The sequence below is a fragment of the Oxyura jamaicensis genome, chromosome 3 (assembly GCF_011077185.1).
Source record: "Oxyura jamaicensis isolate SHBP4307 breed ruddy duck chromosome 3, BPBGC_Ojam_1.0, whole genome shotgun sequence".
Taxonomy (NCBI): Eukaryota; Metazoa; Chordata; class Aves; order Anseriformes; family Anatidae; genus Oxyura; species Oxyura jamaicensis.
In genome coordinates this window covers 88,894,826-88,909,765 of record NC_048895.1, presented here as the reverse complement: position 1 = coordinate 88,909,765, position 14,940 = coordinate 88,894,826, and the positions used below count along the sequence as shown (strand labels likewise).

Sequence of the window (14,940 nt, the reverse complement as noted above, 5' to 3'; positions counted from 1 at the left end):
CCTGGACAGCTGACATAAACCGACCATTCCATGCTGCATAATGTCATGCTCAGCAATAAAATCTGAGGCGAGATGGTTTGGGAGGATGTAGACTTCTGAGAGGTGCTGAGGATGTAGACTTCTGAGAGGTGCTGAGTGACTGTCTGCATTAATAGCTTTGTGGGGGGGGAGGGTGTATATATGCATTTTTATTTTATTTTACTTTGTTTTACTCTGTTTTATTTTATGTTTTCATTCCTCTTTTGATTCACCTATTAAATTGTCATTGTCTTGACCCAGAACTCTTCTCACTTATGCATTTCTTCACTCATCCCAATCCTGCTGCAGGGTTGAGTGAGCGAACAGCTGCGGGGTGCTTAGCTACTGTCTAGGACCAATGCATTACATATATAAAAATTCTTTTTCCTCAGAAGAAGTTAAGCTATGAAAATAGAAGCTATGAATTTAACATTAATTTAAACGTAAAGTTAATGAATCCATCTATCTAGCAGAAATACAGGAGTCAAAGGGGCATTTGTAAATTCATGTAAAGAAGCATCTGCAAGGTGAAACCAGACCTGATCTTTGAAAATATACAATCTGATTTCATGTTTTATGTTATATCCATCTTTATTAAAACACAGAAAATACAGAAATTTACTGAAGATTTAAGTAGTCATCTAATTTTTTTTTTTTTAAAAAACAACAACCCTCCCCCCCCCCTTAAACTCATAAACACTGGACACAAAAAAAGACTAGATTTATAGCAAATAATGATTTTCATCAGAGAATAACAACTGCTTATCATAATAATTTTCCAAGATGATGACGGATGGTTTGGGACATATTTAAGTGGGCTTTCTATAGCATGACTATTTTTAAGTATTCAAAGGAATGCATGAAAGCAAGCAATCAAAGGATTGTGTCTATTAGATCGTATTTAGGTATGCAGAATGAGATTTATCTCTTCCATTCAAAGATCTGACTTTATCTTCTCCACCCTTTTTGTTGTCATTATCTTAGAGAAGAGAAAATTCTAAAGTGCATTTCTTCCAAAACAGACATCTAAAGTAGTTAAGTTGACATGTATTTTTAAACAGCTTACTTTATCTTCCTTGATTGTAAAGGAAGTCTAGGTTTGGAAGTTGAAATGCAGCTACCTACAGGCATTTAAAGTTGGATGACATGAATCCTGTCTTTAATGACAGAGGGCAATGACCAAGGGATTCTGAGAATTATGTGATTTGATGGTGAAGGAAAGATTCAGATTTTTATAGCACCTATATGGAGTCACTATTCTTTGAGTATGCTTTTGAAAGCTACAAAAACTAATTTCTTCTAGAGGTTCCTATTTTCTTGTTTTCTTAAATGTCTTTTCCTTTTATTTTCTTTCTTGCTTTTTGGTGCCTGATTTATTTATTTATTTATTTATTTATTTATTTATTTATTTTTTTCAGCTAGGGTATAACAAATTTTCTCAATGCAAAATTTAGGACCACAGAAGAGAAGAACATTATTTTTAGTCTTCTTGTAGAGTGCTCAGTACGTTTTTAGCATTTAATAATATATATATTAATAATAAAAAGACATAACCCTCCTCATTCAAGAATACAGAAATATAACTATTAAAGCGGAATTAACAAGCCAAGTGACATCATAACAAGAGAAAAGCAGATTGCTTTCTCATTCAGAGTTTTTCAGGTGTGACTTAATTGATCTGATGTATTACAGCTGCATTATTGATGGTTCCCATCATCTGCACCAACAGAGAGAGTTTATAAGATGGTGTTACAGATAATATTTTCCAGTAGGAGGTTTAAAGAAGAGAGTAAATTTAATGGAAACAAAAGTATCTTAAAATAAAGAACAGTCTACAGACAGCAAGAATAATATTTGAAATGTCTCACAAAACCTTTCAGAGAAAGCAATTAAAGAGAAAAATAAATGTCTGATGTGAAAGATAAAGGAACAAGAATAAGTCTTGCAAACTGCTGTCAATCCCAAACTAATCAAGATGAGACAGAGGAAGCTAATTAATCTGGAGCAAAAGTTCAGATGTTTACTATTGAAAAAGCTTAAACAGTAGGGGAAGAAATCCATCTGAGCTTCTCATGTTAAAAGTCCAATGGTTCATTGGATTTTTCCTCAAATTTAGTTATGAGATTGATTTACCGAAGCAACTTTAGAGCAATAGTTACTTTTTTTTTTCCTTTTTAGTTTAATTGCAAATAAATAAAACTACTTAGAAATACATATTTCTAAGACATTGCATTAAAGTACTTTGACTTGCTTAATATGATAATATTTTGATAGGCTTATATGAAGTATTAACTCCTCCCTAACATTTAAAACAAAATTATATCTGATGATATAAGAGAAATCTTTACATTATAACTATTTCAATATTTTTTTTTTCCATGAAACTTCTTTTATCTTAAATTGAAAAATTTCTTACATCTTAAGAAAAACTAAAAAAAAGGTGAAGATGGAGACAGTGAGATGAAAGTTAAGATTCTTTCTCAAAAAGAGAAAGTATTCATATTGTTATCTTTTAATTTTAATTTTGTATTTTATAGTAATTTCAAGCTAAATGGATGTGAAGTGTCCGGCAGGAAAAAAATAAAAATAAAATAAAAAAAGCTATCATTCTGCCACAGTGCATTTCAGCTTTTCAGCTCAGCTGTAACAAAAATCTAACAGATCATGGCTGTGCAAAAGTATCCTGAAGCACTAGCTGGAGCTACATGTTTTCATTAGACTTACACTGATTTTTTTTTTTTTATTTTTTTTTTAAAGCATAACGGATTGAGGCTTAAGCCTTTTCTTTCTATATTGTATATTTATCATATATATATATATATGAGTTCAGCACTTTGTGGGTCTTAAGGATAACTACTGAAGCATTTGTTTATCTGGGCTTTAGTTACCCAGGTCATGGCAATAGGCTTGTTCATCTTTACAGCACTTGGAGCTCATTTTATAAACTGAGAAAGTTCTTTTGTAGGGATATATCCATACCACCAATAAAGTGGATCAGGAGCCATTCTCTGACCCTGAGGCTGACTCATTTTGCACTGGTCATGTTCACAAAGATAAGCCTCTTTATCTATAAAACTTGGTTTATGTATCAAAAAAGCACACAGAATCATAGAATATCCCGAGCTGGAAGGGACCCATAAGGATCATCAAGTTCAACTCCTGGCACCATGCAGGTCTACCCAAAATTTTAGACTGTGTGACTAAGTGTACAGTCCAAACGCTTCTTAAACTCCAACAGGCTTGGTGCAGTAACTACTTCCCTGGGGAGCCTGTTCCAGTGTGTGACCACCCTCTCAAACACAATGGGAACATCTCCTGAACCAAGACAGGCCATTCTTTATGTTGAACCAAAAGAGTACCAGTGCTGGTACCATCATTATGGCAGTATGGATAATCATGGTCCTGTGTCTTTTTAGTTAGTTTAACTTTTGTTTATTTATTACTGTAGGTATCCCTAGTAGCCTCAGTGCTTAACATCGTAGTGGCCACTCCTCTGATGGCACCTTTCTTTATTATGATTAGGTTCTTTCCAGTCAAATTAAAGAGAAGTCACTGGTACTGACAGAACTAAACCCAAGAATTACCAAATTCAAAGCACAGATTTGCTTTTTCCTACTGAGAGAATCAGGGTAAAAACTTTTGTTGCAATGGTCTGAGTGAATAAAGGAGATAATGAATGTGAATTCTTGTCAACATAAGCTACATAATGCCAACTACATAAGCTTCTTCTTTAAATCACATGGAAAATAAAAACAGATCTTAACATGTACTGCTAACCAGATTTCTAATGGAGGGTTGACTATATATTATATAGTATATATATATATAAATTGGTTCAAATATAAAATGACTTGTTTACATAGTTGTTTTTATTATTATTATTTTACAACATTAGATTTGAAATTTCATTACAAAATATTTGTTTAGGTTTTCCCTGTTAAGCATAATTAAAATTACGCCTTCTTTCAATACAGGATTAACCTGGAGCAAAAGTTGAGATGTTTACTATTGAAAAAGCTTAAACAGTAGGGGAAGAATTTCTGTTACACTTACCAAAATACTTATTCTAAATTTTATCCCACTTGTGAGATTGATTGTGAATTCAGATATTCAATACGATATAGAGATATTAAATTAGATCCTCAAGAGGCAGTCTTGCTCTGTCTTTCATGCTTTATTGGTACAGGTTGACCATCAGATGCAGAAAATAACACTATTATCTTTTTATAATTACAAGTACTGATGCATGTGTGGAGTTTTCTCCCTTAAAAAAGGGACATTACTTATGAATGAAGGTCAACTCCCCTTACTAATCTCTTTCTCCGTGACCTGAAATCTAAACTCTTTTCCTGGTTCTTTTGACTGGTTATTTATAATCAAATAATAATATATTATTATTCTCTAATCCTTTCTATTATCCTTATCTCCATTCTTCCATCACATTCCCTTTGGGGTGCATGTAAGCTTTTCTTCATTGCCTATAACAGAGGATAGACAATTTGCATTTTTTTTTAGACAAACAAGTACACATGATTTTAATACGAATCTTGAATTATAGTCCCATCCTTCAGCTTGTGTTGGTCTACCTAAATCCTGCAGAAGATTTCTAAATTCGAGATATCAGTCTATCTGCCTTGTTTTCAGGGTTGTGAACTGCTTGCATTCTTAGACTCTGTTGATACAGCTCCAGTTAATTAGAAAATGCTTCATCCAGGTCTGATTTTGTTTTGTATTTAACACTGTGAAATATATAACTTTTTGGAGAACAGAAGATCTGAACTTTATGCCCTCCCATAATGATTACTCTTATCACTAAATTAAGACTCAGGCATACTGTGTCTGAGCCTATGATTCTGGAATTTTTGTCTGCACACTGCTTTAATTTTCAACAGAAATGAGAGAGAGAGCTCTCATACAAAATTCACATTGATTTGTGTTTAGGTACTTAAGGAAAATGGAAGGTGTTGTTTTAATCTATGATTATATCACAGACCAGAGGGCATCCAGCTCCATAGCTGAAGCTAGGATCAGACATTGGATTTCAAGAGGCTGGAAAACCTCCTATTGACTATATGTACTAACTCTTGAAGAAGCTGGCATTTCACTTACATGGATTGGGATTATATCTGGAAATACCTGTATAATACTTGAATCTTAAATCTACAGTCATAAATTTTCTGGGTTTCTCCTCTGACTGCCCACGGAATTTAGATGATTAGATTAGGCAAATGGAATGCCGCCTTTTATACCTCTAAGCCAAATAATTTAAGATCCAGATGAAGTGCCAGCTAAATTAGATATCACCTACTTCCTTCAGAGAAACCTTCAAAAGAAAAATACCAGATTTGTTCCATAAAGTTAACATTGCTATTCTAAAGTGGTCATTATTCATTTATTTAAAAAATGCTATTTTGTAGGAAATATGTAAATAATTCAGTTTCTTCTAAATTAAAAATGCTAACAAAGTTCTTGTCTGAACATTCATTACCCAAGAAATAATTTTAAAGGTATGGCCTAGGTTACAATTCTGTTCAGCTCATATTGCTTTACCTGGGGCTCTCCATGGGCCGCAGCCTCCTCCAAGCTGCATCCACCTGCTCCACCGGGGGCTCCTCCACTGGCTGCAGCAGGGAGATCTGCTCCATGTGGGACCCATGGGCTGCAGGGGGACAGCCTGCTCCACCAGGGGCCCTTCCACAGGCCTCAGGGGAACTTCAGCTCCAGTGCCTTGAGCACCTCCAGCCCTCCTTCTGCAGGAGGAACCTTGGAACTTTAATAACCTTAGTTTCTTCAGGGCTGTTTCTCACCCCCTTCTCCCAGCTGTTGTGTCACAGAAGGTTTGTTCTGTTTCTTAAATCTTGTCTCCTAAGAGGAGGAGAGGAGTAAACAACATCACTTATTGGCTTGGCTCTGGGCAGCGGCAGGTCCCTTTGGAGCCATCTGAAACTGGCCCTTAGAATCTAATATGGGGCAGCTTCTGAATTCTTCTCACAAAGGCCACCCCTGTAGGCCCCCACTACCAAAACCTTGCCATCTAAACCCCATACATCTACAGCTATTGCCTGGTACCAATGGTAGAATAATCTGAGTTAATTAGAGCTCATGAAAAAATCACTTGCTTTGAGCTACTCTTTCTTTCCTTTGAAGAACGATGGTGACACTTAGACTCAAAAGGTCAACTTGATGTGGAGTTAGCTCTTCACTACAGATCTGAAAATCCCACAAATACAAGGTTGGATTGGACCTTGAACTACAATTGCCTGTAGTTCTTACAACATACTTTGTCATACCACTGAACAGGAGGAAAATCAGTTGAAGTTGTGGTATAATGGCAATGTTTTATAAATAATTTATAGAAACATATTCTTAAAAGAGAAAAAAGCTTTTTAGGTTGATATGAATGTATCTCAGTAAGTGGAGCCCACTGGCTGAAAGAATGAATCACAGTGATGAATCACCTAGAGCATCCGTTTTCTGTGACTCAGGCTCTTGATGTTTCTGAGAATAGTAAAGGTAATAACTTTAAACAAGATGAGAGATAAATATTCATAAGATAATCTGAGAATTATTTAAAATATATATAAAGCAATTCATAGAGTTGGACATGAAGTTCGTGTGCAGTGTTTTTATACTATTACAGAGGTAGAACAAAAATGTTTACATTTTACAGATCCATTCCCATTCTCATTTGCAGAATAAAGAAGTTACATGCAATGTGCAGAATTGTCCAGTGATGTACTACATACAGATAAAATTACAGTGACTATTAATTACTGGAACCATTACCTCACTCCACAAATAGTCACAGTCCTTTCTCAAAAGACAAGATTTCAAATAAATTAGCATGTTAGATGTCTAAGTAAGCAAATAACTATTCGTAAGCTTCACCATCAATGATGTGTTGTATAGTTGTTTTTAAGTATAAAGGTGTTTCTATAGGTAATGAGTGCCCTATTCAAAATTTAATTTATCTGATGGTGGGGAAGAAAGCTGCCACTAAAAGTAGGAAATCTTCACAGCAATATAGAAAGGTTCTTCTCAATTGTCTTATTAAGAATACTGATTATTCTGGAAATCTTTCATCAAGGAAAATTTGAATGTGATAAACAATAAAAGGCAAAGCCCTTAATTTCTCTGATTCTTTTAGACATTTTAAAAAATAAATTTGTATTGATTCTTTTTGAACTGTTTCTATACCAGTCCTTTTTCTTCCTCTCTTTCTCCTTTTTAACAACATTGGTGGCATAGACTTCTATTCCAAAAAAAAGAAATACAATAAGCATAATTCTTGAGTGGGAGTATGCTATCCGTCAGGGTTAACAGCAGTATTTGTGGATCTGGGATATTCTGTGCCCTTTCCTGTAAATCAGCAACCTCTCTTATCTATGTTTCAGAAATTATGAGTATGCGATAGTGACAGAACAAAGCAAAAAGGGCATGGCACTTTTGCATAATTCAGCTTCCACCAAAGGAAGCAAATCTGGCCAAATCACAAATATACAGTTATGCTCAGCACAGGACTGCTGATCAAAATGAGAAAAATAACAAGTGGGAAAAATCAGAATATCTTTCCATACTTAGCAAAATGTAAAATCTTCACATCTCCAGATAGTCTGAAGAATAGTGTTGAATTACTAATCTTAACCTAACTAATCTCATGGGGATTTAAGTGTCATGTCAAGAGCTCATTTGAATACCATTCAAGCCATTAAATGGTTTGTGTCATCATGCTGAAACTGTTGAGTGAAGAATCTGCAAACAACAGTAATCATCTCAATATGAGAAAAAATCCCCGAAGACACTAAGAACTCAAGAGAGAGAAAAATATAAACTGAGGATCCAACTTGAATCTTAGACTCCACTGACAGAAGCACAGAAGGAACTGCTTGCACACACCTTGGAGATCGTTGGTGGTATCAAGTTATTTTCTTTATTCTTTCCCTTTGCTTAGCACTGGAGTGGACCGACTAGATTCTCATTCCGATGGAAAAGCTTGTTACCAACTCCTTTTACAATGTACATTTTCTTCTTTCCTTTCCTCAAGCCTTTTATCTTCCTCTTTGCAGTCTTTTAGAAACTCATAGTTTCTGAACTATTTAGGTAAAAAGGCAATTGTGGAGGTTATCTATTACAACCCTCTGCTCAAACTTTGACTGATAAGCTCTAACAGAATTTAGAATTCATTCTGTCCTTGAAAATGAACTTTGATGGACAGTCCACACCTACTGACTGTAACAATAGACTCAGCCACCCCCATCTTGTAGAAAACTTTTATTTTATTCAAAATGAATGTCTATTCGTGTGGCAATGCCTTAATTTTGTTTCCTTTGCTTCCTACCATTTCACATAACATTTATTAGTCAATTTTCTCAAAGTCGTCAGTGATACGTGTGTTAAATAGAAGAGAGCCTGAATGGTTTAAATACTAAATATTGCCATATTTTTGAAAGCCTGTAAAATATAAAAAGATCAATACTTGCAGAATGACTTGCCAAAAACTGTAATGACAAGTTTCAGCACTTGAGGATTTTTCTTCCATTTTGTAAAAATTGCATTTTTCAGTTTTACATTTTTATTGATGCTGTTGCACCCACATTAGTGAATCACTGTAGTGCTGAATTAAAGTGTTTTAAAATGAATACATTGTGATATAGTTTGAAAGAACGTATATTAGCCAATTCGTCTGAGATAGTCAAGGAAAAAAAGTAGTACAAAAAAAGCACCATAAATCACTGTAATGTAATCACTGCAATAAGTTAACATGGTCTTTTGTGGAAGCTTCTGCATGCTTTAAAGAAATAGCATGTTTAAGACTTAGCAAAAATTTATATTAAGAGTAATATATAGTAATACTGAAAATGTAATAAAACATATAAATCTAAAGGTCGACGTAATGGTATAATGTTGAACTAAATGTTGAATCATCCTGATTTGTCTCAAATAAATGGTGTGGTTGCACATGCAAAATTAGCATGTGTGCACACCATTTATAATGAATAAAATCCAAGATATCCATCCTTACCACACTGGCAGTCACTTCCAGGAAAAAGATAAAATAAAAAATCCCTGAAAAGAGGGATAGACATCTATCCATGTAGCTGCAGAAAAGCATTTTTTGCAATTCTTGTTCTTCCTGCAGAAATTTGTTCAGACAGAATTGTATTTTTATATTTTTAAGACTGTCTGATATGTTGCTGTTATAGAAAATAGTTAAGACCTTTGGAGATGTTTATATTTTACCTCAGATATTGCTGCTGTAACTGGTAATATTGTCTGCCCCTGCAAGCCCAGAACTGGTGAGAAGAAAGGCTTAGCAACTGCAAGTTTGAAAAAACTTACAGGCTTCTAGCTTTATCCTGGGCTGCTCTGTGTCTTCTGTCATTTACAGAAGATATGAGTATTCTGAGGTAGGAAACTGAGTATTTTAGGAAACTACAGGAAGAAGAATTAATAACTGGATCACCACATCATTCATTTTAGTGGGAGAGATGGAGAGAGAAGGTGTCGAGGAAGGAGGAGAGCAGTAACGGTCTTCTGTATAACAGAACAACTGCATAAGCCCTTATGACAGTCCAGGTGCTAAATTAGTCTTCAGAACTGTCTGAGGAAAAAGTGTCATTTCTCTCAATGTAGGAAGTAGATACAATTTTTTTTTAGCCATCTGGAAAACTGAGGGGTTGATGAAGGCAGCTCACTGAATTTATAATTCTTCCTGATAGCAGCTGTATAGTGCACTGGCCTGCTCATGACACCCTGATAACCTGCTGCTGGATTTAGGGAAAAGGGAGCACTTTCAAATAGCTGCTGTTTTTCTGTGTAATGAAGAGGGAACTCCCTTTTCCCCTGAACCATCACACAGAGTGAGAGCAGGAGAGCCTCGTGCTTGCTGAGACCAGTTATGGATGGGTCATGGGCTGATGACAGCCTCTAATGGAGAGGATTGATGATTTGCACTGTACAAGTTATTGCTTGCTAACCCCTAGATGAATTAAGTTAATAAGGTTGCGAACCCAGTTAAACCACATCTGTATATGCTGTCTGTACTTTGTGTGTCAGGCTCAGTGATTAAGTTGCCTCTAGCATTTCATGGATTTGGATAGCCTTTCATTTTCAGCTGGTCTGTTTCCCATCAGCTGCCACACAGTGATAGGTCTCACTGTGCAATGTACAATGTTCAGTGTAATTAATGAATGCAAGATAACCCGGTATTTATTACTGCAGTTTGTAAGTAAAAGATTAATGAGTGAAAATCACTTTTAATGCAGAGACTACTGTGCTAGGCCATTGCCCCACTAAGATCTCCTTCTGCATATGCAGATTTTCATTTTGGCTTTGATTTCAAGGGAAGAATACATGCTTTGGTTTTGAAATACAGCTATAACATGCTCTGCTATCTGTTTTTGCCTAGAATAGTGACTATTCCCATCATTAATGACTAACATTGCATATTTATAATTTTTCTGTTTGAAAATATGTAAAAACACTACAGAAAGGACTTCACAACTCAGAACAATGTTGTTTAAATGAATTCAACAGAGTTGTATTTCATACTGGATTGTCTGCATTTAAAGTGTTTTAATTATGTATATTTGTACATGTATATTTTTTCCCTGACTGGGATGCTATAATTTCATTTTTGTTCCTGTTTGCTGACAAGAAGTGAGCAGAATTTGTGATATCGTAGGAAAATGTCTACTTCCACTTAGAAAACTGTCAAATCTATGCAATTGCTGCCTACCACTTTAATATAGATGTTCCATTAACGGTAGTTCTGCGGATGTCTTCCTGCTATAAAAGATCATATGTCTAATGCCAAGAGTGCCTGTGTACTTGGTAGAAGAATGATGGAGAAAAAATTTTTGAGAAGCTGAGCCCTCTGCTGCAGACCTCCTACACCATCCCCACAGAGCCACTCCTCCCCTCAACCTCTAAGGAGATGCATTAGACAAATAGCTGCTGCATTTCTGAATGCAAAATTAGAACCTTTGGTAAATCAACAAGGAAATAAAAACCTTGAATTTGAAGAACCATTATAAAGGAAATCCTCCTTGTAGCACCTTCATAATAGAGTCAAAGGACTTTGAGAGTTTGTGCTTCTGTGACTAGATTCTGGCACTGAGTGATGCTTCAGCAGCATCCTGTGTATTGCCAGTGAAAATGCTACTGCTGCATTTCATAATGAGATGTCATTCTTTTTGTTTTACTTATTGTAAAACAAAATGTGTTCCCATTTATATTTATTTAAAGCATGACCAAAACAGAAAATACTTTTGTAACCTACACTTAACACTACTCCCTTGCAAAATAGTTACTTGCAACATATGCTTGTACTGTACACACACACAAAAAAAATAAAATAAAAAATAAAATAAAATAAAATAAAATATAGCCCATACATTTCTTAAAATTCATTCATATATAAAACAATTCAGGGAAATAAGTATGATTGTCATATCAATAAATAAATAAATAAATAAATAAATAATAATAAAACCCCACAAAATTATATTTTACCTTGCTTTTAATATAGTGACTGCTGCTACTGTTGAATTAAAACATGTATTAGAAAATACATTAATTCATCTTTTCTTCCCTTGCTGCTACAGTGTGTCAGGCTGCAAGATAGCAATTTGGCCTTTACATTTTTTGTGATATTTTAACATCTTAGAGAAATTTCTTAAAGTTTATGTAGTATACTGTAGTATATAGTTATAAATAGCTCAGGACTCATTACACCGTCGAAGTTGAGAAGATAAACCAAGACACCTGTATTAAGTTTCCTTGACTTTTTTTTATAAAGCTGCTTGTTTAACGTGCAAATCTCAAGGACATGCATCCCCAGGGGTGGTTGTCTTATGCTCCAGTAATGGAGATTAAATTTGTGGTAGTTAGCTAGCTAGCTCTTTTTCTAACAAGGAAACTAAAATTCATTAAAAACTAATTAGGAATGTATAGGAGGTTAATACTCCATGTTAAGCCTTATTAATGTGAGATAAGTAATTCATAAAGTATCAAAGGACTGCAATGGACACAATTAAGAAGAATTATACCACCAAAAACTACATTAAAGTAACATTAAGGGTCTTGTTTAAGACTGAAAAAGCCAGGAAATTCAGAGTTAAAGCTAAATCCCTGTCTATAATTCAGTTTTTTGATTTTTTTTTTTTTTTTCTCTGCTGGGGAGTGCACATGATGGTCTTCTGTTAAGACTCAGAGCACATCGTTAGATGATCTTTTTCTACAATTTAAGTTTCACAATTAATTAAAATATAAATAAATCTCAAAGAATATGGATTATTGACCAATTGCTTTCACATTCTTAAGATGCTTAACATAAAAATAATTTGCTAGATCTGAGAAATATATCTTCAGAACATGCTATTACAGCTACTTTCCAAGCCATGGTGACTTGCAGTTTTAGCAGTCAAAAAAGCTGTTAGGCTGTAATATTTATTTTCTGAAACATAGTTGTTTGAATCTCAACAGATTTCTAAATTAAATAATTAATTATTTTAATTTGTTTTGAATATTGCTTTGTTTAATAATATGTTTCTTTCATTCTGACTTGACTGAATAATTGAAGGTGAGGATTATTTAACAAAATCATATGATAATGTCTATACAATTATTTTTATTGTAGTGTTCCAACCTCAACCCATACCCAGCTCCATTCCAGTTTCAGTAGTGAGGGCATATGTGCTGGTGCCCTCCCCCCAAGCACTTGGACAGAATTTAGGAGCACAGCTTCACCATTGCTCTCCTAATCTGCCCTCTTTTAAATCACAGAAGGTGCTGACATACATGCCAGCCACAGCCCTTGAATGCAGTCCTATCACACTAAAGCACTTAACTAGAAAGTCTTGTACAAGCTGTCTTCAGCAATGTAAGAATTACTGAAATGGTATTTGGCTAAAGGATTAGAAAACGGCATTTGTGGCATCCTATACTTAGTGAATCTTCATGCAGAGTGGGAGGAGAGTGAGGAAGAACAAGGGAAAGAAAGTATGTGCATAATGAACCTTGCATATGTTCATTATCATTCTGGTAGCAAATCCTGAAGAAGAAAGCAGACAAATCCAAATGTTTTTGACCCCAGCAAAAGGTTTTTTAGATTGTGAGTCAGTTGAAAGAACTATTTGCTTCTGCACATGGGTAGAAATGAGAAGGAATGGTCCACCACAGGCTATTGTATAAGGAAGATTCAAGCAGCTGACTCCATTAGAAATGATGTGCAGGCAATAGATTTTTAATTGAAGTGAATTAGTGTTTGTGGGTTACACTACAAAAGTGAATTTTATAGTTGATTTGAGTGAAAAGAAAGTAAGAAGATTTGACAACTTAAACACATGAGAAATATGAATACCTTACATTTTAAAGTGCCTTTTTTCCCAAAGGAACCCTAAGTGTTTTATAAGCTACATAGATGAATTACTTCATCCATCACTGAAGTGCAGCTACCTCTCAGTGCACAGAGTGGCTTTACAGTGCACAGAATTATGATGCAGTATTATTAAGCAGGCAATGGAGAATGCTGTAATGGCTTTGAATTCTTTCAGCCATTTCTTGACGTTCTCTGTCAAGTCAGAGAACAGCTTTCACACTTTTGTGCTTCCATCTCCCAAACAATAAAATCCAAGGCATTTTTTTTTTGGATACCGACAGCAACAGTTGGGCCAGTGGATGTGCCTTAGCAGAGAAAATTCAAAATGGTATTTCATTAAGAGCCTGATTGACAGCTGCCTGTAGAGGTATGCAGAGGCATACCAGAAAGCATATATTAAATTGTCTGAACTTGTGTTGATGAGCTGGAGCCTCAGCTATAGACAATTCTGACCTCCTCTGAAGGCTCCTCTAAATCTAAAGATTCCCAGGAAAGCCACGTACATTTTTTTTTTAGTATAGAAGACAAGTAAGATGAGAGGCAGGGATTTTCTCAGGAGGACCTCTCTGCTTCCAATTTATTTCTTTATACCATGAATTAATTTCGCCTTAATGTACGTTCCTTAATTTTATCTGCAAAACATTTCAGTATATTGACACTATGCTGTGTGACAAATAGAAAAATAAGATTTCTTTAGATTTATGAGTAGGGAAATCATAATCCAGATCATTATGACTTAAAAATAAGCATATTTATAGTCATTATAACATGTCAAAGTTCTACACATACTAAAGAAAAAGGATTTCCTTTGCCACTGAATTGCAAATTTTAACTCAGAAAATTTATGGGGGCCAAACAGCATGTGTATTTCCTTTTCAAAAGAGTGTAAGAATGTTGAAAAAAAATATTAGAATATGTATGTTTTAGTTATTACAAAGATGAGAAGACATAATATTTATTTTATTAATAATGCATACAGCACACATTGTTCATTGTCTAGTGTTGAATTATTCTTTTCCAGAAATTGCTTAACAGAAAACCAGAAGGTGTCCACAGGATTATTTTGAGAAAAATTTTGCAGATGACAGGGAATATCATTTTGCTGTTGTTCCTGCATTAAATCTAATAATAAGCTGTTTAAGTAATGTATGTGTAAGAAAACAAAAGAAAACAAAAATAAAAACAGCTTAAACATCATTTAAAATCTTCCCTGATAATCTTAAAAAATAATAATAATAAAATTAAGAAACAAAACATAGCAAACAACAACAAAAAAACCCAACAACCTTAATTACATGATCACATCTCTATTTACAATTTAGACAAAATATCTCACAGTCTTCAAAGACCAAAGAGACATTTATTTTTTTCCCCTATAAATCATAGAATCAAAAATGGTTTGGGTTGGAAGGAATCTTAAAGATCATCTAATTTCAGTCCCCCTGCCTCCCACTAGACACCTCCCACTAGACCAGGTTGCTCAAAGCCCCATCCAGCCTGACCTTGAACGCCTGTTGATGGGGCATCCACAGCTTCTCTGG

General features: G+C 34.7%; 1 protein-coding gene across 6 annotated transcripts in view; it reads left to right on the top strand.

Annotated features, from left to right (window-relative positions):
• Positions 1-14,940, top strand: part of ADGRB3 (adhesion G protein-coupled receptor B3) — a 467,103-nt gene that overhangs the window by 82,594 nt on the left and 369,569 nt on the right. The window lies entirely within an intron of this gene.